The sequence below is a fragment of the Ranitomeya variabilis genome, chromosome 1 (genome assembly GCF_051348905.1).
Source record: "Ranitomeya variabilis isolate aRanVar5 chromosome 1, aRanVar5.hap1, whole genome shotgun sequence".
Taxonomy (NCBI): Eukaryota; Metazoa; Chordata; class Amphibia; order Anura; family Dendrobatidae; genus Ranitomeya; species Ranitomeya variabilis.
The window spans coordinates 790,128,179-790,152,413 of NC_135232.1; the positions used below are offsets into that span (position 1 = coordinate 790,128,179).

Genomic DNA, 24,235 nt, shown 5'->3' on the forward strand with positions numbered 1-24,235 from the left:
TTATTTCCTTTGTTTTGACTAATATCCTTCCCAAACCAGTGTCCCATTAGCGTACAACGAAACTAATGTTCCAAGCCATTTTTCTAGGCTTAAGTTCCTAAGGGTCAGTGGCTACTGCATTGAAGCTGTAGAAAGTAAAAAAGATCAAAGCTTGAGAGTCAGAAACCAGCAAAAAAATGTATCAGATCTGCGCTTAATATTAACATTTAGAGAAAATTAGAAGCCGTATTTAGGTTTGAACTTGTCAAAGAACGTAGAAGGAGCAGATACTAAAGGCTCATTGACACAAACAATAGCATATAGGGCACAATAAATTATTGCATATTGTTTGTCTAGTGATTGGTGTTCTGTTTCCTGTTTTCAGTAGTCCCAAGTTGTTTTTTTAATTTGAACCTTTTTAAAAGTCATTTTTGTATGTGTTTACAAGATATGCAAAACGTGGACATTCTTTGGCTAAAAAGTGTCGAAATAAGTTTAAAGATGAGAACAGAGTGATATCAGCTGCCTTGTCCTCATAAACACTTTCTGCTTCGCTAACGAGATCACTGAAATCATGTAAGCAGGTAATTTTTGGAGAGCTGAAATTCAGTGGAAATGAGTTTTTTGTTATTAAGTTAATTTTTATGGTAAGAAATTAGTTTATAATTTTGGACAAATCATCTGATCTCTTTTCATAATAATCTAGCGTTAACACAAATTACCACTATAAAATCTGAAGCAGTAAACTTTGTGAAAGCCAAATTTTGTATCAGTCTGAAATCTTTTGGCCATTAATGTACAGTCCTAGATATTTTTAGAAAAACTGTAAAAGGAAAAAATGAGGAAAGGAAAAACTTCTAAAGAAAAGCATTGCTGACTTCTAAAATCAGGATATCTAGCAGGAGCACTCCAGAAAATTTCTCTGCATTCATTTGGACTAAAACAAATGTTCTCTGATAGTCTTATCATATGGCTAAAATTATTTCCTTTGTTTTGACTAATATCCTTCCCAAACCAGTGTCCCATTAGCGTACAACGAAACTGATGTTCCAAGCCATTTTTCTAGGCTTAAGTTCCTAAGGGTCAGTGGCTACTGCATTGAAGCTGTAGAAAGTAAAAAAGATCAAAGCTTGAGAGTCAGAAACCAGCAAAATCAACCCCTTTTGTGGTCTTGCATACATTACTGTGCCACATTTTACCAACAGGGAACTCTGTTAGTAATTTATAATGAACTCCTGGCATGTAAGACTAAAAAAGTGCATGTAATGAGTTTTAGTATGAAATAGATCTTTCCCTTTTACATTATATGCATTTTCTTTCTGATCAGTTTTACCTTTACAAATAAGAAAACAAAAGCAAAGTTCCATAGAGAAAAGAAATCTTTCTGTTATCCAGTCATCAGGAAAATGTTGAGTATCTAGATTTGACAAAACACCTACTTCAAGTAAGAGACTTGTGGCTCTGTGGCGCAATGGATAGCGCATTGGACTTCTAGGGAACTGATGTGATTCAAAGGTTGTGGGTTCGAGTCCCACCAGAGTCATATTTTAAAGTTTGTGTGACATTCATACTTTGTCTCAGTTGTTGGAAATATGAAAAAGGAAAAAAAAATGTATCAGATCTGCGCTTAATATTAACATTTAGAGAAAATTAGAAGCCGTATTTAGGTTTGAACTTGTCAAAGAACGTAGAAGGAGCAGATACTAAAGGCTCATTGACACAAACAATAGCATATAGGGCACAATAAATTATTGCATATTGTTTGTCTAGTGATTGGTGTTCTGTTTCCTGTTTTCAGTAGTCCCAAGTTGTTTTTTTAATTTGAACCTTTTTAAAAGTCATTTTTGTATGTGTTTACAAGATATGCAAAACGTGGACATTCTTTGGCTAAAAAGTGTCGAAATAAGTTTAAAGATGAGAACAGAGTGATATCAGCTGCCTTGTCCTCATAAACACTTTCTGCTTCGCTAACGAGATCACTGAAATCATGTAAGCAGGTAATTTTTGGAGAGCCGAAATTCAGTGGAAATGAGTTTTTTGTTATTAAGTTAATTTTTATGGTAAGAAATTAGTTTATAATTTTGGACAAATCATCTGATCTCTTTTCATAATAATCTAGCGTTAACACAAATTACCACTATAAAATCTGAAGCAGTAAACTTTGTGAAAGCCAAATTTTGTATCAGTCTGAAATCTTTTGGCCATTAATGTACAGTCCTAGATATTTTTAGAAAAACTGTAAAAGGAAAAAATGAGGAAAGGAAAAACTTCTAAAGAAAAGCATTGCTGACTTCTAAAATCAGGATATCTAGCAGGAGTACTCCAGAAAATTTCCCTGCATTTATTTGGACTAAAACAAATGTTCTCTGATAGTCTTATCATATGGCTAAAATTATTTCCTTTGTTTTGACTAATATCCTTCCCAAACCAGTGTCCCATTAGCGTACAATGAAACTGATGTTCCAAGCCATTTTTCTAGGCTTAAGTTCCTAAGGGTCAGTGGCTACTGCATTGAAGCTGTAGAAAGTAAAAAAGATCAAAGCTTGAGAGTCAGAAACCAGCAAAATCAACCCCTTTTGTGGTCTTGCATACATTACTGTGCCACATTTTACCAACAGGGAACTCTGTTAGTAATTTATAATGAACTCCTGGCATGTAAGACTAAAAAAGTGCATGTAATGAGTTTTAGTATGAAATAGATCTTTCCCTTTTACATTATATGCATTTTCTTTCTGATCAGTTTTACCTTTACAAATAAGAAAACAAAAGCAAAGTTCCATAGAGAAAAGAAATCTTTCTGTTATCCAGTCATCAGGAAAATGTTGAGTATCTCGATTTGACAAAACACCTACTTCAAGTAAGAGACTTGTGGCTCTGTGGCGCAATGGATAGCGCATTGGACTTCTAGGGAACTGATGTGATTCAAAGGTTGTGGGTTTGAGTCCCACCAGAGTCATATTTTAAAGTTTGTGTGACATTCATACTTTGTCTCAGTTGTTGGAAATATGAAAAAGGAAAAAAAATGTATCAGATCTGCGCTTAATATTAACATTTAGAGAAAATTAGAAGCCGTATTTAGGTTTGAACTTGTCAAAGAACGTAGAAGGAGCAGATACTAAAGGCTCATTGACACAAACAATAGCATATAGGGCACAATAAATTATTGCATATTGTTTGTCTAGTGATTGGTGTTCTGTTTCCTGCTTTCAGTAGTCCCAAGTTCTTTTTTTAATTTGAACCTTTTTAAAAGTCATTTTTGTATGTGTTTACAAGATATGCAAAACGTGGACATTCTTTGGCTAAAAAGTGTCGAAATAAGTTTAAAGATGAGAACAGAGTGATATCAGCTGCCTTGTCCTAATAAACACTTTCTGCTTCGCTAACGAGATCACTGAAATCATGTAAGCAAGTAATTTTTGGAGAGCCGAAATTCAGTGGAAATGAGTTTTTTGTTATTAAGTTAATTTTTATGGTAAGAAATTAGTTTATAATTTTGGACAAATCATCTGAACTCTTTTCATAATAATCTAGCGTTAACACAAATTACCACTATAAAATCTGAAGCAGTAAACTTTGTGAAAGCCAAATTTTGTATCAGTCTGAAATCTTTTGGCCATTAATGTACAGTCCTAGATATTTTTAGAAAAACTGTAAAAGGAAAAAATGAGGAAAGGAAAAACTTCTAAAGAAAAGCATAGCTGACTTCTAAAATCAGGATATCTAGCAGGAGCACTCCAGAAAATTTCCCTGCATTCATTTGGACTAAAACAAATGTTCTCTGATAGTCTTATCATATGGCTAAAATTATTTCCTTTGTTTTGACTAATATCCTTCCCAAATCAGTGTCCCATTAGCGTACAACGAAACTGATGTTCCAAGCCATTTTTCTAGGCTTAAGTTCCTAAGGGTCAGTGGCTACTGCATTGAAGCTGTAGAAAGTAAAAAAGATCAAAGCTTGAGAGTCAGAAACCAGCAAAATCAACCCCTTTTGTGGTCTTGCATACATTACTGTGCCACATTTTACCAACAGGGAACTCTGTTAGTAATTTATAATGAACTCCTGGCATGTAAGACTAAAAAAGTGCATGTAATGAGTTTTAGTATGAAATAGATCTTTCCCTTTTACATTATATGCATTTTCTTTCTGATCAGTTTTACCTTTACAAATAAGAAAACAAAAGCAAAGTTCCATAGAGAAAAGAAATCTTTCTGTTATCCAGTCATCAGGAAAATGTTGAGTATCTAGATTTGACAAAACACCTACTTCAAGTAAGAGACTTGTGGCTCTGTGGTGCAATGGATAGCGCATTGGACTTCTAGGGAACTGATGTGATTCAAAGGTTGTGGGTTCGAGTCCCACCAGAGTCATATTTTAAAGTTTGTGTGACATTCATACTTTGTCTCAGTTGTTGGAAATATGAAAAAGGAAAAAAAATGTATCAGATCTGCGCTTAATATTAACATTTAGAGAAAATTAGAAGCCGTATTTAGGTTTGAACTTGTCAAAGAACGTAGAAGGAGCAGATACTAAAGGCTCATTGACACAAACAATAGCATATAGGGCACAATAAATTATTGCATATTGTTTGTCTAGTGATTGGTGTTCTGTTTCCTGTTTTCAGTAGTCCCAAGTTGTTTTTTTAATTTGAACCTTTTTAAAAGTCATTTTTGTATGTGTTTACAAGATATGCAAAACGTGGACATTCTTTGGCTAAAAAGTGTCGAAATAAGTTTAAAGATGAGAACAGAGTGATATCAGCTGCCTTGTCCTAATAAACACTTTCTGCTTCGCTAACGAGATCACTGAAATCATGTAAGCAAGTAATTTTTGGAGAGCCGAAATTCAGTGGAAATGAGTTTTTTGTTATTAAGTTAATTTTTATGGTAAGAAATTAGTTTATAATTTTGGACAAATCATCTGAACTCTTTTCATAATAATCTAGCGTTAACACAAATTACCACTATAAAATCTGAAGCAGTAAACTTTGTGAAAGCCAAATTTTGTATCAGTCTGAAATCTTTTGGCCATTAATGTACAGTCCTAGATATTTTTAGAAAAACTGTAAAAGGAAAAAATGAGGAAAGGAAAAACTTCTAAAGAAAAGCATAGCTGACTTCTAAAATCAGGATATCTAGCAGGAGCACTCCAGAAAATTTCCCTGCATTCATTTGGACTAAAACAAATGTTCTCTGATAGTCTTATCATATGGCTAAAATTATTTCCTTTGTTTTGACTAATATCCTTCCCAAACCAGTGTCCCATTAGCGTACAACGAAACTGATGTTCCAAGCCATTTTTCTAGGCTTAAGTTCCTAAGGGTCAGTGGCTACTGCATTGAAGCTGTAGAAAGTAAAAAAGATCAAAGCTTGAGAGTCAGAAACCAGCAAAATCAACCCCTTTTGTGGTCTTGCATACATTACTGTGCCACATTTTACCAACAGGGAACTCTGTTAGTAATTTATAATGAACTCCTGGCATGTAAGACTAAAAAAGTGCATGTAATGAGTTTTAGTATGAAATAGATCTTTCCCTTTTACATTATATGCATTTTCTTTCTGATCAGTTTTACCTTTACAAATAAGAAAACAAAAGCAAAGTTCCATAGAGAAAAGAAATCTTTCTGTTATCCAGTCATCAGGAAAATGTTGAGTATCTCGATTTGACAAAACACCTACTTCAAGTAAGAGACTTGTGGCTCTGTGGCGCAATGGATAGCGCATTGGACTTCTAGGGAACTGATGTGATTCAAAGGTTGTGGGTTTGAGTCCCACCAGAGTCATATTTTAAAGTTTGTGTGACATTCATACTTTGTCTCAGTTGTTGGAAATATGAAAAAGGAAAAAAAATGTATCAGATCTGCGCTTAATATTAACATTTAGAGAAAATTAGAAGCCGTATTTAGGTTTGAACTTGTCAAAGAACGTAGAAGGAGCAGATACTAAAGGCTCATTGACACAAACAATAGCATATAGGGCACAATAAATTATTGCATATTGTTTGTCTAGTGATTGGTGTTCTGTTTCCTGTTTTCAGTAGTCCCAAGTTGTTTTTTTAATTTGAACCTTTTTAAAAGTCATTTTTGTATGTGTTTACAAGATATGCAAAACGTGGACATTCTTTGGCTAAAAAGTGTCGAAATAAGTTTAAAGATGAGAACAGAGTGATATCAGCTGCCTTGTCCTAATAAACACTTTCTGCTTCGCTAACGAGATCACTGAAATCATGTAAGCAAGTAATTTTTGGAGAGCCGAAATTCAGTGGAAATGAGTTTTTTGTTATTAAGTTAATTTTTATGGTAAGAAATTAGTTTATAATTTTGGACAAATCATCTGAACTCTTTTCATAATAATCTAGCGTTAACACAAATTACCACTATAAAATCTGAAGCAGTAAACTTTGTGAAAGCCAAATTTTGTATCAGTCTGAAATCTTTTGGCCATTAATGTACAGTCCTAGATATTTTTAGAAAAACTGTAAAAGGAAAAAATGAGGAAAGGAAAAACTTCTAAAGAAAAGCATAGCTGACTTCTAAAATCAGGATATCTAGCAGGAGCACTCCAGAAAATTTCCCTGCATTCATTTGGACTAAAACAAATGTTCTCTGATAGTCTTATCATATGGCTAAAATTATTTCCTTTGTTTTGACTAATATCCTTCCCAAACCAGTGTCCCATTAGCGTACAACGAAACTGATGTTCCAAGCCATTTTTCTAGGCTTAAGTTCCTAAGGGTCAGTGGCTACTGCATTGAAGCTGTAGAAAGTAAAAAAGATCAAAGCTTGAGAGTCAGAAACCAGCAAAATCAACCCCTTTTGTGGTCTTGCATACATTACTGTGCCACATTTTACCAACAGGGAACTCTGTTAGTAATTTATAATGAACTCCTGGCATGTAAGACTAAAAAAGTGCATGTAATGAGTTTTAGTATGAAATAGATCTTTCCCTTTTACATTATATGCATTTTCTTTCTGATCAGTTTTACCTTTACAAATAAGAAAACAAAAGCAAAGTTCCATAGAGAAAAGAAATCTTTCTGTTATCCAGTCATCAGGAAAATGTTGAGTATCTAGATTTGACAAAACACCTACTTCAAGTAAGAGACTTGTGGCTCTGTGGCGCAATGGATAGCGCATTGGACTTCTAGGGAACTGATGTGATTCAAAGGTTGTGGGTTCGAGTACCACCAGAGTCATATTTTAAAGTTTGTGTGACATTCATACTTTGTCTCAGTTGTTGGAAATATGAAAAAGGAAAAAAAATGTATCAGATCTGCGCTTAATATTAACATTTAGAGAAAATTAGAAGCCGTATTTAGGTTTGAACTTGTCAAAGAACGTAGAAGGAGCAGATACTAAAGGCTCATTGACACAAACAATAGCATATAGGGCACAATAAATTATTGCATATTGTTTGTCTAGTGATTGGTGTTCTGTTTCCTGTTTTCAGTAGTCCCAAGTTGTTTTTTTAATTTGAACCTTTTTAAAAGTCATTTTTGTATGTGTTTACAAGATATGCAAAACGTGGACATTCTTTGGCTAAAAAGTGTCGAAATAAGTTTAAAGATGAGAACAGAGTGATATCAGCTGCCTTGTCCTCATAAACACTTTCTGCTTCGCTAACGAGATCACTGAAATCATGTAAGCAGGTAATTTTTGGAGAGCCGAAATTCAGTGGAAATGAGTTTTTTGTTATTAAGTTAATTTTTATGGTAAGAAATTAGTTTATAATTTTGGACAAATCATCTGATCTCTTTTCATAATAATCTAGCGTTAACACAAATTACCACTATAAAATCTGAAGCAGTAAACTTTGTGAAAGCCAAATTTTGTATCAGTCTGAAATCTTTTGGCCATTAATGTACAGTCCTAGATATTTTTAGAAAAACTGTAAAAGGAAAAAATGAGGAAAGGAAAAACTTCTAAAGAAAAGCATTGCTGACTTCTAAAATCAGGATATCTAGCAGGAGTACTCCAGAAAATTTCCCTGCATTTATTTGGACTAAAACAAATGTTCTCTGATAGTCTTATCATATGGCTAAAATTATTTCCTTTGTTTTGACTAATATCCTTCCCAAACCAGTGTCCCATTAGCGTACAATGAAACTGATGTTCCAAGCCATTTTTCTAGGCTTAAGTTCCTAAGGGTCAGTGGCTACTGCATTGAAGCTGTAGAAAGTAAAAAAGATCAAAGCTTGAGAGTCAGAAACCAGCAAAATCAACCCCTTTTGTGGTCTTGCATACATTACTGTGCCACATTTTACCAACAGGGAACTCTGTTAGTAATTTATAATGAACTCCTGGCATGTAAGACTAAAAAAGTGCATGTAATGAGTTTTAGTATGAAATAGATCTTTCCCTTTTACATTATATGCATTTTCTTTCTGATCAGTTTTACCTTTACAAATAAGAAAACAAAAGCAAAGTTCCATAGAGAAAAGAAATCTTTCTGTTATCCAGTCATCAGGAAAATGTTGAGTATCTAGATTTGACAAAACACCTACTTCAAGTAAGAGACTTGTGGCTCTGTGGCGCAATGGATAGCGCATTGGACTTCTAGGGAACTGATGTGATTCAAAGGTTGTGGGTTCGAGTCCCACCAGAGTCATATTTTAAAGTTTGTGTGACATTCATACTTTGTCTCAGTTGTTGGAAATATGAAAAAGGAAAAAAAATGTATCAGATCTGCGCTTAATATTAACATTTAGAGAAAATTAGAAGCCGTATTTAGGTTTGAACTTGTCAAAGAACGTAGAAGGAGCAGATACTAAAGGCTCATTGACACAAACAATAGCATATAGGGCACAATAAATTATTGCATATTGTTTGTCTAGTGATTGGTGTTCTGTTTCCTGTTTTCAGTAGTCCCAAGTTGTTTTTTTAATTTGAACCTTTTTAAAAGTCATTTTTGTATGTGTTTACAAGATATGCAAAACGTGGACATTCTTTGGCTAAAAAGTGTCGAAATAAGTTTAAAGATGAGAACAGAGTGATATCAGCTGCCTTGTCCTCATAAACACTTTCTGCTTCGCTAACGAGATCACTGAAATCATGTAAGCAGGTAATTTTTGGAGAGCCGAAATTCAGTGGAAATGAGTTTTTTGTTATTAAGTTAATTTTTATGGTAAGAAATTAGTTTATAATTTTGGACAAATCATCTGATCTCTTTTCATAATAATCTAGCGTTAACACAAATTACCACTATAAAATCTGAAGCAGTAAACTTTGTGAAAGCCAAATTTTGTATCAGTCTGAAATCTTTTGGCCATTAATGTACAGTCCTAGATATTTTTAGAAAAACTGTAAAAGGAAAAAATGAGGAAAGGAAAAACTTCTAAAGAAAAGCATAGCTGACTTCTAAAATCAGGATATCTAGCAGGAGCACTCCAGAAAATTTCCCTGCATTCATTTGGACTAAAACAAATGTTCTCTGATAGTCTTATCATATGGCTAAAATTATTTCCTTTGTTTTGACTAATATCCTTCCCAAACCAGTGTCCCATTAGCGTACAACGAAACTGATGTTCCAAGCCATTTTTCTAGGCTTAAGTTCCTAAGGGTCAGTGGCTACTGCATTGAAGCTGTAGAAAGTAAAAAAGATCAAAGCTTGAGAGTCAGAAACCAGCAAAATCAACCCCTTTTGTGGTCTTGCATACATTACTGTGCCACATTTTACCAACAGGGAACTCTGTTAGTAATTTATAATGAACTCCTGGCATGTAAGACTAAAAAAGTGCATGTAATGAGTTTTAGTATGAAATAGATCTTTCCCTTTTACATTATATGCATTTTCTTTCTGATCAGTTTTACCTTTACAAATAAGAAAACAAAAGCAAAGTTCCATAGAGAAAAGAAATCTTTCTGTTATCCAGTCATCAGGAAAATGTTGAGTATCTCGATTTGACAAAACACCTACTTCAAGTAAGAGACTTGTGGCTCTGTGGCGCAATGGATAGCGCATTGGACTTCTAGGGAACTGATGTGATTCAAAGGTTGTGGGTTCAAGTCCCACCAGAGTCATATTTTAAAGTTTGTGTGACATTCATACTTTGTCTCAGTTGTTGGAAATATGAAAAAGGAAAAAAAAAGTATCAGATCTGCGCTTAATATTAACATTTAGAGAAAATTAGAAGCCGTATTTAGGTTTGAACTTGTCAAAGAACGTAGAAGGAGCAGATACTAAAGGCTCATTGACACAAACAATAGCATATAGGGCACAATAAATTATTGCATATTGTTTGTCTAGTGATTGGTGTTCTGTTTCCTGTTTTCAGTAGTCCCAAGTTGTTTTTTTAATTTGAACCTTTTTAAAAGTCATTTTTGTATGTGTTTACAAGATATGCAAAACGTGGACATTCTTTGGCTAAAAAGTGTCGAAATAAGTTTAAAGATGAGAACAGAGTGATATCAGCTGCCTTGTCCTCATAAACACTTTCTGCTTCGCTAACGAGATCACTGAAATCATGTAAGCAGGTAATTTTTGGAGAGCCGAAATTCAGTGGAAATGAGTTTTTTGTTATTAAGTTAATTTTTATGGTAAGAAATTAGTTTATAATTTTGGACAAATCATCTGATCTCTTTTCATAATAATCTAGCGTTAACACAAATTACCACTATAAAATCTGAAGCAGTAAACTTTGTGAAAGCCAAATTTTGTATCAGTCTGAAATCTTTTGGCCATTAATGTACAGTCCTAGATATTTTTAGAAAAACTGTAAAAGGAAAAAATGAGGAAAGGAAAAACTTCTAAAGAAAAGCATTGCTGACTTCTAAAATCAGGATATCTAGCAGGAGTACTCCAGAAAATTTCCCTGCATTTATTTGGACTAAAACAAATGTTCTCTGATAGTCTTATCATATGGCTAAAATTATTTCCTTTGTTTTGACTAATATCCTTCCCAAACCAGTGTCCCATTAGCGTACAATGAAACTGATGTTCCAAGCCATTTTTCTAGGCTTAAGTTCCTAAGGGTCAGTGGCTACTGCATTGAAGCTGTAGAAAGTAAAAAAGATCAAAGCTTGAGAGTCAGAAACCAGCAAAATCAACCCCTTTTGTGGTCTTGCATACATTACTGTGCCACATTTTACCAACAGGGAACTCTGTTAGTAATTTATAATGAACTCCTGGCATGTAAGACTAAAAAAGTGCATGTAATGAGTTTTAGTATGAAATAGATCTTTCCCTTTTACATTATATGCATTTTCTTTCTGATCAGTTTTACCTTTACAAATAAGAAAACAAAAGCAAAGTTCCATAGAGAAAAGAAATCTTTCTGTTATCCAGTCATCAGGAAAATGTTGAGTATCTAGATTTGACAAAACACCTACTTCAAGTAAGAGACTTGTGGCTCTGTGGCGCAATGGATAGCGCATTGGACTTCTAGGGAACTGATGTGATTCAAAGGTTGTGGGTTCGAGTCCCACCAGAGTCATATTTTAAAGTTTGTGTGACATTCATACTTTGTCTCAGTTGTTGGAAATATGAAAAAGGAAAAAAAATGTATCAGATCTGCGCTTAATATTAACATTTAGAGAAAATTAGAAGCCGTATTTGGGTTTGAACTTGTCAAAGAACGTAGAAGGAGCAGATACTAAAGGCTCATTGACACAAACAATAGCATATAGGGCACAATAAATTATTGCATATTGTTTGTCTAGTGATTGGTGTTCTGTTTCCTGTTTTCAGTAGTCCCAAGTTGTTTTTTTAATTTGAACCTTTTTAAAAGTCATATTTGTATGTGTTTACAAGATATGCAAAACGTGGACATTCTTTGGCTAAAAAGTGTCGAAATAAGTTTAAAGATGAGAACAGAGTGATATCAGCTGCCTTGTCCTCATAAACACTTTCTGCTTCGCTAACGAGATCACTGAAATCATGTAAGCAGATAATTTTTGGAGAGCCGAAATTCAGTGGAAATGAGTTTTTTGTTATTAAGTTAATTTTTATGGTAAGAAATTAGTTTATAATTTTGGACAAATCATCTGATCTCTTTTCATAATAATCTAGCGTTAACACAAATTACCACTATAAAATCTGAAGCAGTAAACTTTGTGAAAGCCAAATTTTGTATCAGTCTGAAATCTTTTGGCCATTAATGTACAGTCCTAGATATTTTTAGAAAAACTGTAAAAGGAAAAAATGAGGAAAGGAAAAACTTCTAAAGAAAAGCATAGCTGACTTCTAAAATCAGGATATCTAGCAGGAGCACTCCAGAAAATTTCCCTGCATTCATTTGGACTAAAACAAATGTTCTCTGATAGTCTTATCATATGGCTAAAATTATTTCCTTTGTTTTGACTAATATCCTTCCCAAACCAGTGTCCCATTAGCGTACAACGAAACTGATGTTCCAAGCCATTTTTCTAGGCTTAAGTTCCTAAGGGTCAGTGGCTACTGCATTGAAGCTGTAGAAAGTAAAAAAGATCAAAGCTTGAGAGTCAGAAACCAGCAAAATCAACCCCTTTTGTGGTCTTGCATACATTACTGTGCCACATTTTACCAACAGGGAACTCTGTTAGTAATTTATAATGAACTCCTGGCATGTAAGACTAAAAAAGTGCATGTAATGAGTTTTAGTATGAAATAGATCTTTCCCTTTTACATTATATGCATTTTCTTTCTGATCAGTTTTACCTTTACAAATAAGAAAACAAAAGCAAAGGTCCATAGAGAAAAGAAATCTTTCTGTTATCCAGTCATCAGGAAAATGTTGAGTATCTAGATTTGACAAAACACCTACTTCAAGTAAGAGACTTGTGGCTCTGTGGCGCAATGGATAGCGCATTGGACTTCTAGGGAACTGATGTGATTCAAAGGTTGTGGGTTTGAGTCCCACCAGAGTCATATTTTAAAGTTTGTGTGACATTCATACTTTGTCTCAGTTGTTGGAAATATGAAAAAGGAAAAAAAATGTATCAGATCTGCGCTTAATATTAACATTTAGAGAAAATTAGAAGCCGTATTTAGGTTTGAACTTGTCAAAGAACGTAGAAGGAGCAGATACTAAAGGCTCATTGACACAAACAATAGCATATAGGGCACAATAAATTATTGCATATTGTTTGTCTAGTGATTGGTGTTCTGTTTCCTGTTTTCAGTAGTCCCAAGTTCTTTTTTTAATTTGAACCTTTTTAAAAGTCATTTTTGTATGTGTTTACAAGATATGCAAAACGTGGACATTCTTTGGCTAAAAAGTGTCGAAATAAGTTTAAAGATGAGAACAGAGTGATATCAGCTGCCTTGTCCTCATAAACACTTTCTGCTTCGCTAACGAGATCACTGAAATCATGTAAGCAGATAATTTTTGGAGAGCCGAAATTCAGTGGAAATGAGTTTTTTGTTATTAAGTTAATTTTTATGGTAAGAAATTAGTTTATAATTTTGGACAAATCATCTGATCTCTTTTCATAATAATCTAGCGTTAACACAAATTACCACTATAAAATCTGAAGCAGTAAACTTTGTGAAAGCCAAATTTTGTATCAGTCTGAAATCTTTTGGCCATTAATGTACAGTCCTAGATATTTTTAGAAAAACTGTAAAAGGAAAAAATGAGGAAAGGAAAAACTTCTAAAGAAAAGCATAGCTGACTTCTAAAATCAGGATATCTAGCAGGAGCACTCCAGAAAATTTCCCTGCATTCATTTGGACTAAAACAAATGTTCTCTGATAGTCTTATCATATGGCTAAAATTATTTCCTTTGTTTTGACTAATATCCTTCCCAAACCAGTGTCCCATTAGCGTACAACGAAACTGATGTTCCAAGCCATTTTTCTAGGCTTAAGTTCCTAAGGGTCAGTGGCTACTGCATTGAAGCTGTAGAAAGTAAAAAAGATCAAAGCTTGAGAGTCAGAAACCAGCAAAATCAACCCCTTTTGTGGTCTTGCATACATTACTGTGCCACATTTTACCAACAGGGAACTCTGTTAGTAATTTATAATGAACTCCTGGCATGTAAGACTAAAAAAGTGCATGTAATGAGTTTTAGTATGAAATAGATCTTTCCCTTTTACATTATATGCATTTTCTTTCTGATCAGTTTTACCTTTACAAATAAGAAAACAAAAGCAAAGTTCCATAGAGAAAAGAAATCTTTCTGTTATCCAGTCATCAGGAAAATGTTGAGTATCTAGATTTGACAAAACACCTACTTCAAGTAAGAGACTTGTGGCTCTGTGGCGCAATGGATAGCGCATTGGACTTCTAGGGAACTGATGTGATTCAAAGTTTGTGGGTTCGAGTCCCACCAGAGTCATATTTTAAAGTTTGTGTGACATTCATACTTTGTCTCAGTTGTTGGAAATATGAAAAAGGAAAAAAAATGTATCAGATCTGCACTTCATATTAACATTTAGAGAAAATTAGAAGCCGTATTTAGGTTTGAACTTGTCAAAGAACGTAGAAGGAGCAGATACTAAAGGCTCATTGACACAAACAATAGCATATAGGGCACAATAAATTATTGCATATTGTTTGTCTAGTGATTGGTGTTCTGTTTCCTGTTTTCAGTAGTCCCAAGTTCTTTTTTTAATTTGAACCTTTTTAAAAGTCATTTTTGTATGTGTTTACAAGATATGCAAAACGTGGACATTCTTTGGCTAAAAAGTGTCGAAATAAGTTTAAAGATGAGAACAGAGTGATATCAGCTGCCTTGTCCTCATAAACACTTTCTGCTTCGCTAACGAGATCACTGAAATCATGTAAGCAAGTAATTTTTGGAGAGCCGAAATTCAGTGGAAATGAGTTTTTTGTTATTAAGTTAATTTTTATGGTAAGAAATTAGTTTATAATTTTGGACAAATCATCTGAACTCTTTTCATAATAATCTAGCGTTAACACAAATTACCACTATAAAATCTGAAGCAGTAAACTTTGTGAAAGCCAAATTTTGTATCAGTCTGAAATCTTTTGGCCATTAATGTACAGTCCTAGATATTTTTAGAAAAACTGTAAAAGGAAAAAATGAGGAAAGGAAAAACTTCTAAAGAAAAGCATAGCTGACTTCTAAAATCAGGATATCTAGCAGGAGCACTCCAGAAAATTTCCCTGCATTCATTTGGACTAAAACAAATGTTCTCTGATAGTCTTATCATATGGCTAAAATTATTTCCTTTGTTTTGACTAATATCCTTCCCAAACCAGTGTCCCATTAGCGTACAACGAAACTGATGTTCCAAGCCATTTTTCTAGGCTTAAGTTCCTAAGGGTCAGTGGCTACTGCATTGAAGCTGTAGAAAGTAAAAAAGATCAAAGCTTGAGAGTCAGAAACCAGCAAAATCAACCCCTTTTGTGGTCTTGCATACATTACTGTGCCACATTTTACCAACAGGGAACTCTGTTAGTAATTTATAATGAACTCCTGGCATGTAAGACTAAAAAAGTGCATGTAATGAGTTTTAGTATGAAATAGATCTTTCCCTTTTACATTATATGCATTCTCTTTCTGATCAATTTTACCTTTACAAATAAGAAAACAAAAGCAAAGTTCCATAGAGAAAAGAAATCTTTCTGTTATCCAGTCATCAGGAAAATATTGAGTATCTAGATTTGACAAAACACCTACTTCAAGTAAGAGACTTGTGGCTCTGTGGCGCAATGGATAGCGCATTGGACTTCTAGGGAACTGATGTGATTCAAAGGTTGTGGGTTCGAGTCCCACATTCATACTTTGTCTCAGTTGTTGGAAATATGAAAAAGGAAAAAAAATGTATCAGATCTGCTCTAACATTTAGAGAAAATTAGAAGCCGTATTTAGGTTTGAACTTGTCAAAGAACGTAGAAGGAGCAGATACTAAAGGCTCATTGACACAAACAATAGCATATAGGGCACAATAAATTATTGCATATTGTTTGTCTAGTGATTGGTGTTCTGTTTCCTGTTTTCAGTAGTCCCAAGTTGTTTTTTTAATTTGAACCTTTTTAAAAGTCATTTTTGTATGTGTTTACAAGATATGCAAAACGTGGACATTCTTTGGCTAAAAAGTGTCGAAATAAGTTTAAAGATGAGAACAGAGTGATATCAGCTGCCTTGTCCTCATAAACACTTTCTGCTTCGCTAACGAGATCACTGAAATCATGTAAGCAGGTAATTTTTGGAGAGCCGAAATTCAGTGGAAATGAGTTTTTTGTTATTAAGTTAATTTTTATGGTAAGAAATTAGTTTATAATTTTGGACAAATCATCTGATCTCTTTTCATAATAATCTAGCGTTAACACAAATTACCACTATAAAATCTGAAGCAGTAAACTTTGTGAAAGCCAAATTTTGTATCAGTCTGAAATCTTTTGGCCATTAATGTACAGTCCTAGATATTTTTAGAAAAACTGTAAAAGGAAAAAATGAGGAAAGGAAAAACTTCTAAAGAAAAGCATAGCTGACTTCTAAAATCAGGATATCTAGCAGGAGCACTCCAGAAAATGTCCCTGCATTCATTTGGACTAAAACAAATGTTCTCTGATAGTCTTATCATATGGCTAAAATTATTTCCTTTGTTTTGACTAATATCCTTCCCAAACCAGTGTCCCATTAGCGTACAACGAAACTGATGTTCCAAGCCATTTTTCTAGGCTTAAGTTCCTAAGGGTCAGTGGCTACTGCATTGAAGCTGTAGAAAGTAAAAAAGATCAAAGCTTGAGAGTCAGAAACCAGCAAAATCAACCCCTTTTGTGGTCTTGCATACATTACTGTGCCACATTTTACCAACAGGGAACTCTGTTAGTAATTTATAATGAACTCCTGGCATGTAAGACTAAAAAAGTGCATGTAATGAGTTTTAGTATGAAATAGATCTTTCCCTTTTACATTATATGCATTTTCTTTCTGATCAGTTTTACCTTTACAAATAAGAAAACAAAAGCAAAGTTCCATAGAGAAAAGAAATCTTTCTGTTATCCAGTCATCAGGAAAATGTTGAGTATCTAGATTTGACAAAACACCTACTTCAAGTAAGAGACTTGTGGCTCTGTGGCGCAATGGATAGCGCATTGGACTTCTAGGGAACTGATGTGATTCAAAGGTTGTGGGTTCGAGTACCACCAGAGTCATATTTTAAAGTTTGTGTGACATTCATACTTTGTCTCAGTTGTTGGAAATATGAAAAAGGAAAAAAAATGTATCAGATCTGCGCTTAATATTAACATTTAGAGAAAATTAGAAGCCGTATTTAGGTTTGAACTTGTCAAAGAACGTAGAAGGAGCAGATACTAAAGGCTCATTGACACAAACAATAGCATATAGGGCACAATAAATTATTGCATATTGTTTGTCTAGTGATTGGTGTTCTGTTTCCTGTTTTCAGTAGTCCCAAGTTGTTTTTTTAATTTGAACCTTTTTAAAAGTCATTTTTGTATGTGTTTACAAGATATGCAAAACGTGGACATTCTTTGGCTAAAAAGTGTCGAAATAAGTTTAAAGATGAGAACAGAGTGATATCAGCTGCCTTGTCCTCATAAACACTTTCTGCTTCGCTAACGAGATCACTGAAATCATGTAAGCAGGTAATTTTTGGAGAGCCGAAATTCAGTGGAAATGAGTTTTTTGTTATTAAGTTAATTTTTATGGTAAGAAATTAGTTTATAATTTTGGACAAATCATCTGATCTCTTTTCATAATAATCTAGCGTTAACACAAATTACCACTATAAAATCTGAAGCAGTAAACTTTGTGAAAGCCAAATTTTGTATCAGTCTGAAATCTTTTGGCCATTAATGTACAGTCCTAGATATTTTTAGAAAAACTGTAAAAGGAAAAAATGAGGAAAGGAAAAACTTCTAAAGAAAAGCATTGCTGACTTCTAAAATCAGGATATCTAGCAGGAGTACTCCAGAAAATTTCCCTGCATTTATTTGGACTAAAACAAATGTTCTCTGATAGTCTTATCATATGGCTAAAATTATTTCCTTTGTTTTGACTAATATCCTTCCCAAACCAGTGTCCCATTAGCGTACAATGAAACTGATGTTCCAAGCCATTTTTCTAGGCTTAAGTTCCTAAGGGTCAGTGGCTACTGCATTGAAGCTGTAGAAAGTAAAAAAGATCAAAGCTTGAGAGTCAGAAACCAGCAAAATCAACCCCTTTTGTGGTCTTGCATACATTACTGTGCCACATTTTACCAACAGGGAACTCTGTTAGTAATTTATAATGAACTCCTGGCATGTAAGACTAAAAAAGTGCATGTAATGAGTTTTAGTATGAAATAGATCTTTCCCTTTTACATTATATGCATTTTCTTTCTGATCAGTTTTACCTTTACAAATAAGAAAACAAAAGCAAAGTTCCATAGAGAAAAGAAATCTTTCTGTTATCCAGTCATCAGGAAAATGTTGAGTATCTCGATTTGACAAAACACCTACTTCAAGTAAGAGACTTGTGGCTCTGTGGCGCAATGGATAGCGCATTGGACTTCTAGGGAACTGATGTGATTCAAAGGTTGTGGGTTCGAGTCCCACCAGAGTCATATTTTAAAGTTTGTGTGACATTCATACTTTGTCTCAGTTGTTGGAAATATGAAAAAGGAAAAAAAATGTATCAGATCTGCGCTTAATATTAACATTTAGAGAAAATTAGAAGCCGTATTTAGGTTTGAACTTGTCAAAGAACGTAGAAGGAGCAGATACTAAAGGCTCATTGACACAAACAATAGCATATAGGGCACAATAAATTATTGCATATTGTTTGTCTAGTGATTGGTGTTCTGTTTCCTGTTTTCAGTAGTCCCAAGTTGTTTTTTTAATTTGAACCTTTTTAAAAGTCATTTTTGTATGTGTTTACAAGATTTGCAAAACGTGGACATTCTTTGGCTAAAAAGTGTCGAAATAAGTTTAAAGATGAGAACAGAGTGATATCAGCTGCCTTGTCCTCATAAACACTTTCTGCTTCGCTAACGAGATCACTGAAATCATGTAAGCAGGTAATTTTTGGAGAGCCGAAATTCAGTGGAAATGAGTTTTTTGTTATTAAGTTAATTTTTATGGTAAGAAATTAGTTTATAATTTTGGACAAATCATCTGATCTCTTTTCATAATAATCTAGCGTTAACACAAATTACCACTATAAAATCTGAAGCAGTAAACTTTGTGAAAGCCAAATTTTGTATCAGTCTGAAATCTTTTGGCCATTAATGTACAGTCCTAGATATTTTTAGAAAAACTGTAAAAGGAAAAAATGAGGAAAGGAAAAACTTCTAAAGAAAAGCATAGCTGACTTCTAAAATCAGGATATCTAGCAGGAGCACTCCAGAAAATTTCCCTGCATTCATTTGGACTAAAACAAATGTTCTCTGATAGTCTTATCATATGGCTAAAATTATTTCCTTTGTTTTGACTAATATCCTTCCCAAACCAGTGTCCCATTAGCGTACAACGAAACTGATGTTCCAAGCCATTTTTCTAGGCTTAAGTTCCTAAGGGTCAGTGGCTACTGCATTGAAGCTGTAGAAAGTAAAAAAGATCAAAGCTTGAGAGTCAGAAACCAGCAAAATCAACCCCTTTTGTGGTCTTGCATACATTACTGTGCCACATTTTACCAACAGGGAACTCTGTTAGTAATTTATAATGAACTCCTGGCATGTAAGACTAAAAAAGTGCATGTAATGAGTTTTAGTATGAAATAGATCTTTCCCTTTTACATTATATGCATTTTCTTTCTGATCAGTTTTACCTTTACAAATAAGAAAACAAAAGCAAAGTTCCATAGAGAAAAGAAATCTTTCTGTTATCCAGTCATCAGGAAAATGTTGAGTATCTCGATTTGACAAAACACCTACTTCAAGTAAGAGACTTGTGGCTCTGTGGCGCAATGGATAGCGCATTGGACTTCTAGGGAACTGATGTGATTCAAAGGTTGTGGGTTCGAGTCCCACCAGAGTCATATTTTAAAGTTTGTGTGACATTCATACTTTGTCTCAGTTGTTGGAAATATGAAAAAGGAAAAAAAAAGTATCAGATCTGCGCTTAATATTAACATTTAGAGAAAATTAGAAGCCGTATTTAGGTTTGAACTTGTCAAAGAACGTAGAAGGAGCAGATACTAAAGGCTCATTGACACAAACAATAGCATATAGGGCACAATAAATTATTGCATATTGTTTGTCTAGTGATTGGTGTTCTGTTTCCTGTTTTCAGTAGTCCCAAGTTGTTTTTTTAATTTGAACCTTTTTAAAAGTCATTTTTGTATGTGTTTACAAGATATGCAAAACGTGGACATTCTTTGGCTAAAAAGTGTCGAAATAAGTTTAAAGATGAGAACAGAGTGATATCAGCTGCCTTGTCCTCATAAACACTTTCTGCTTCGCTAACGAGATCACTGAAATCATGTAAGCAGGTAATTTTTGGAGAGCCGAAATTCAGTGGAAATGAGTTTTTTGTTATTAAGTTAATTTTTATGGTAAGAAATTAGTTTATAATTTTGGACAAATCATCTGATCTCTTTTCATAATAATCTAGCGTTAACACAAATTACCACTATAAAATCTGAAGCAGTAAACTTTGTGAAAGCCAAATTTTGTATCAGTCTGAAATCTTTTGGCCATTAATGTACAGTCCTAGATATTTTTAGAAAAACTGTAAAAGGAAAAAATGAGGAAAGGAAAAACTTCTAAAGAAAAGCATTGCTGACTTCTAAAATCAGGATATCTAGCAGGAGTACTCCAGAAAATTTCCCTGCATTTATTTGGACTAAAACAAATGTTCTCTGATAGTCTTATCATATGGCTAAAATTATTTCCTTTGTTTTGACTAATATCCTTCCCAAACCAGTGTCCCATTAGCGTACAATGAAACTGATGTTCCAAGCCATTTTTCTAGGCTTAAGTTCCTAAGGGTCAGTGGCTACTGCATTGAAGCTGTAGAAAGTAAAAAAGATCAAAGCTTGAGAGTCAGAAACCAGCAAAATCAACCCCTTTTGTGGTCTTGCATACATTACTGTGCCACATTTTACCAACAGGGAACTCTGTTAGTAATTTATAATGAACTCCTGGCATGTAAGACTAAAAAAGTGCATGTAATGAGTTTTAGTATGAAATAGATCTTTCCCTTTTACATTATATGCATTTTCTTTCTGATCAGTTTTACCTTTACAAATAAGAAAACAAAAGCAAAGTTCCATAGAGAAAAGAAATCTTTCTGTTATCCAGTCATCAGGAAAATGTTGAGTATCTAGATTTGACAAAACACCTACTTCAAGTAAGAGACTTGTGGCTCTGTGGCGCAATGGATAGCGCATTGGACTTCTAGGGAACTGATGTGATTCAAAGGTTGTGGGTTCGAGTCCCACCAGAGTCATATTTTAAAGTTTGTGTGACATTCATACTTTGTCTCAGTTGTTGGAAATATGAAAAAGGAAAAAAAACGTATCAGATCTGCGCTTAATATTAACATTTAGAGAAAATTAGAAGCCGTATTTGGGTTTGAACTTGTCAAAGAACGTAGAAGGAGCAGATACTAAAGGCTCATTGACACAAACAATAGCATATAGGGCACAATAAATTATTGCATATTGTTTGTCTAGTGATTGGTGTTCTGTTTCCTGTTTTCAGTAGTCCCAAGTTGTTTTTTTAATTTGAACCTTTTTAAAAGTCATATTTGTATGTGTTTACAAGATATGCAAAACGTGGACATTCTTTGGCTAAAAAGTGTCGAAATAAGTTTAAAGATGAGAACAGAGTGATATCAGCTGCCTTGTCCTCATAAACACTTTCTGCTTCGCTAACGAGATCACTGAAATCATGTAAGCAGATAATTTTTGGAGAGCCGAAATTCAGTGGAAATGAGTTTTTTGTTATTAAGTTAATTTTTATGGTAAGAAATTAGTTTATAATTTTGGACAAATCATCTGATCTCTTTTCATAATAATCTAGCGTTAACACAAATTACCACTATAAAATCTGAAGCAGTAAACTTTGTGAAAGCCAAATTTTGTATCAGTCTGAAATCTTTTGGCCATTAATGTACAGTCCTAGATATTTTTAGAAAAACTGTAAAAGGAAAAAATGAGGAAAGGAAAAACTTCTAAAGAAAAGCATAGCTGACTTCTAAAATCAGGATATCTAGCAGGAGCACTCCAGAAAATTTCCCTGCATTCATTTGGACTAAAACAAATGTTCTCTGATAGTCTTATCATATGGCTAAAATTATTTCCTTTGTTTTGACTAATATCCTTCCCAAACCAGTGTCCCATTAGCGTACAACGAAACTGATGTTCCAAGCCATTTTTCTAGGCTTAAGTTCCTAAGGGTCAGTGGCTACTGCATTGAAGCTGTAGAAAGTAAAAAAGATCAAAGCTTGAGAGTCAGAAACCAGCAAAATCAACCCCTTTTGTGGTCTTGCATACATTACTGTGCCACATTTTACCAACAGGGAACTCTGTTAGTAATTTATAATGAACTCCTGGCATGTAAGACTAAAAAAGTGCATGTAATGAGTTTTAGTATGAAATAGATCTTTCCCTTTTACATTATATGCATTTTCTTTCTGATCAGTTTTACCTTTACAAATAAGAAAACAAAAGCAAAGTTCCATAGAGAAAAGAAATCTTTCTGTTATCCAGTCATCAGGAAAATGTTGAGTATCTAGATTTGACAAAACACTTACTTCAAGTAAGAGACTTGTGGCTCTGTGGCGCAATGGATAGCGCATTGGACTTCTAGGGAACTGATGTGATTCAAAGGTTGTGGGTTTGAGTCCCACCAGAGTCATATTTTAAAGTTTGTGTGACATTCATACTTTGTCTCAGTTGTTGGAAATATGAAAAAGGAAAAAAAATGTATCAGATCTGCGCTTAATATTAACATTTAGAGAAAATTAGAAGCCGTATTTAGGTTTGAACTTGTCAAAGAACGTAGAAGGAGCAGATACTAAAGGCTCATTGACACAAACAATAGCATATAGGGCACAATAAATTATTGCATATTGTTTGTCTAGTGATTGGTGTTCTGTTTCCTGTTTTCAGTAGTCCCAAGTTCTTTTTTTAATTTGAACCTTTTTAAAAGTCATTTTTGTATGTGTTTACAAGATATGCAAAACGTGGACATTCTTTGGCTAAAAAGTGTCGAAATAAGTTTAAAGATGAGAACAGAGTGATATCAGCTGCCTTGTCCTCATAAACACTTTCTGCTTCGCTAACGAGATCACTGAAATCATGTAAGCAGATAATTTTTGGAGAGCCGAAATTCAGTGGAAATGAGTTTTTTGTTATTAAGTTAATTTTTATGGTAAGAAATTAGTTTATAATTTTGGACAAATCATCTGATCTCTTTTCATAATAATCTAGCGTTAACACAAATTACCACTATAAAATCTGAAGCAGTAAACTTTGTGAAAGCCAAATTTTGTATCAGTCTGAAATCTTTTGGCCATTAATGTACAGTCCTAGATATTTTTAGAAAAACTGTAAAAGGAAAAAATGAGGAAAGGAAAAACTTCTAAAGAAAAGCATAGCTGACTTCTAAAATCAGGATATCTAGCAGGAGCACTCCAGAAAATTTCCCTGCATTCATTTGGACTAAAACAAATGTTCTCTGATAGTCTTATCATATGGCTAAAATTATTTCCTTTGTTTTGACTAATATCCTTCCCAAACCAGTGTCCCATTAGCGTACAACGAAACTGATGTTCCAAGCCATTTTTCTAGGCTTAAGTTCCTAAGGGTCAGTGGCTACTGCATTGAAGCTGTAGAAAGTAAAAAAGATCAAAGCTTGAGAGTCAGAAACCAGCAAAATCAACCCCTTTTGTGGTCTTGCATACATTACTGTGCCACATTTTACCAACAGGGAACTCTGTTAGTAATTTATAATGAACTCCTGGCATGTAAGACTAAAAAAGTGCATGTAATGAGTTTTAGTATGAAATAGATCTTTCCCTTTTACATTATATGCATTTTCTTTCTGATCAGTTTTACCTTTACAAATAAGAAAACAAAAGCAAAGTTCCATAGAGAAAAGAAATCTTTCTGTTATCCAGTCATCAGGAAAATGTTGAGTATCTAGATTTGACAAAACACCTACTTCAAGTAAGAGACTTGTGGCTCTGTGGCGCAATGGATAGCACATTGGACTTCTAGGGAACTGATGTGATTCAAAGGTTGTGGGTTTGAGTCCCACCAGAGTCATATTTTAAAGTTTGTGTGACATTCATACTTTGTCTCAGTTGTTGGAAATATGAAAAAGGAAAAAAAATGTATCAGATCTGCACTTCATATTAACATTTAGAGAAAATTAGAAGCCGTATTTAGGTTTGAACTTGTCAAAGAACGTAGAAGGAGCA

The 24,235-nt window shown here is 33.9% G+C and overlaps 16 non-coding genes across 16 annotated transcripts; all 16 read left to right on the forward strand.

Annotated features, from left to right (window-relative positions):
• The first annotated feature begins 1,436 nt into the window (after positions 1 to 1,436).
• TRNAR-UCU (transfer RNA arginine (anticodon UCU)) lies at positions 1,437 to 1,522 on the forward strand. Its single transcript is given in 2 exon segments — positions 1,437 to 1,473; positions 1,487 to 1,522. It is a non-coding gene; the product is annotated as a tRNA-Arg (tRNA).
• A 1,327-nt stretch (positions 1,523 to 2,849) lies between these two features.
• TRNAR-UCU (transfer RNA arginine (anticodon UCU)) lies at positions 2,850 to 2,935 on the forward strand. The gene is given in 2 exon segments: positions 2,850 to 2,886; positions 2,900 to 2,935. It is a non-coding gene; the product is annotated as a tRNA-Arg (tRNA).
• Positions 2,936 to 4,261: 1,326 nt separating this feature from the next.
• On the forward strand, positions 4,262 to 4,347 carry TRNAR-UCU (transfer RNA arginine (anticodon UCU)). Its single transcript is given in 2 exon segments — positions 4,262 to 4,298; positions 4,312 to 4,347. It is a non-coding gene; the product is annotated as a tRNA-Arg (tRNA).
• A 1,326-nt stretch (positions 4,348 to 5,673) lies between these two features.
• Positions 5,674 to 5,759, forward strand: TRNAR-UCU (transfer RNA arginine (anticodon UCU)). The gene is given in 2 exon segments: positions 5,674 to 5,710; positions 5,724 to 5,759. It is a non-coding gene; the product is annotated as a tRNA-Arg (tRNA).
• A 1,326-nt stretch (positions 5,760 to 7,085) lies between these two features.
• On the forward strand, positions 7,086 to 7,171 carry TRNAR-UCU (transfer RNA arginine (anticodon UCU)). Its single transcript is given in 2 exon segments — positions 7,086 to 7,122; positions 7,136 to 7,171. It is a non-coding gene; the product is annotated as a tRNA-Arg (tRNA).
• A 1,326-nt stretch (positions 7,172 to 8,497) lies between these two features.
• TRNAR-UCU (transfer RNA arginine (anticodon UCU)) lies at positions 8,498 to 8,583 on the forward strand. Its single transcript is given in 2 exon segments — positions 8,498 to 8,534; positions 8,548 to 8,583. It is a non-coding gene; the product is annotated as a tRNA-Arg (tRNA).
• A 1,326-nt stretch (positions 8,584 to 9,909) lies between these two features.
• On the forward strand, positions 9,910 to 9,995 carry TRNAR-UCU (transfer RNA arginine (anticodon UCU)). Its single transcript is given in 2 exon segments — positions 9,910 to 9,946; positions 9,960 to 9,995. It is a non-coding gene; the product is annotated as a tRNA-Arg (tRNA).
• A 1,326-nt stretch (positions 9,996 to 11,321) lies between these two features.
• TRNAR-UCU (transfer RNA arginine (anticodon UCU)) lies at positions 11,322 to 11,407 on the forward strand. The gene is given in 2 exon segments: positions 11,322 to 11,358; positions 11,372 to 11,407. It is a non-coding gene; the product is annotated as a tRNA-Arg (tRNA).
• Positions 11,408 to 12,733: 1,326 nt separating this feature from the next.
• Positions 12,734 to 12,819, forward strand: TRNAR-UCU (transfer RNA arginine (anticodon UCU)). Its single transcript is given in 2 exon segments — positions 12,734 to 12,770; positions 12,784 to 12,819. It is a non-coding gene; the product is annotated as a tRNA-Arg (tRNA).
• A 1,326-nt stretch (positions 12,820 to 14,145) lies between these two features.
• Positions 14,146 to 14,231, forward strand: TRNAR-UCU (transfer RNA arginine (anticodon UCU)). Its single transcript is given in 2 exon segments — positions 14,146 to 14,182; positions 14,196 to 14,231. It is a non-coding gene; the product is annotated as a tRNA-Arg (tRNA).
• Positions 14,232 to 16,934: 2,703 nt separating this feature from the next.
• TRNAR-UCU (transfer RNA arginine (anticodon UCU)) lies at positions 16,935 to 17,020 on the forward strand. Its single transcript is given in 2 exon segments — positions 16,935 to 16,971; positions 16,985 to 17,020. It is a non-coding gene; the product is annotated as a tRNA-Arg (tRNA).
• A 1,326-nt stretch (positions 17,021 to 18,346) lies between these two features.
• On the forward strand, positions 18,347 to 18,432 carry TRNAR-UCU (transfer RNA arginine (anticodon UCU)). Its single transcript is given in 2 exon segments — positions 18,347 to 18,383; positions 18,397 to 18,432. It is a non-coding gene; the product is annotated as a tRNA-Arg (tRNA).
• Positions 18,433 to 19,758: 1,326 nt separating this feature from the next.
• On the forward strand, positions 19,759 to 19,844 carry TRNAR-UCU (transfer RNA arginine (anticodon UCU)). The gene is given in 2 exon segments: positions 19,759 to 19,795; positions 19,809 to 19,844. It is a non-coding gene; the product is annotated as a tRNA-Arg (tRNA).
• A 1,326-nt stretch (positions 19,845 to 21,170) lies between these two features.
• TRNAR-UCU (transfer RNA arginine (anticodon UCU)) lies at positions 21,171 to 21,256 on the forward strand. The gene is given in 2 exon segments: positions 21,171 to 21,207; positions 21,221 to 21,256. It is a non-coding gene; the product is annotated as a tRNA-Arg (tRNA).
• A 1,326-nt stretch (positions 21,257 to 22,582) lies between these two features.
• Positions 22,583 to 22,668, forward strand: TRNAR-UCU (transfer RNA arginine (anticodon UCU)). Its single transcript is given in 2 exon segments — positions 22,583 to 22,619; positions 22,633 to 22,668. It is a non-coding gene; the product is annotated as a tRNA-Arg (tRNA).
• Positions 22,669 to 23,994: 1,326 nt separating this feature from the next.
• Positions 23,995 to 24,080, forward strand: TRNAR-UCU (transfer RNA arginine (anticodon UCU)). Its single transcript is given in 2 exon segments — positions 23,995 to 24,031; positions 24,045 to 24,080. It is a non-coding gene; the product is annotated as a tRNA-Arg (tRNA).
• Positions 24,081 to 24,235: the final 155 nt, after the last annotated feature.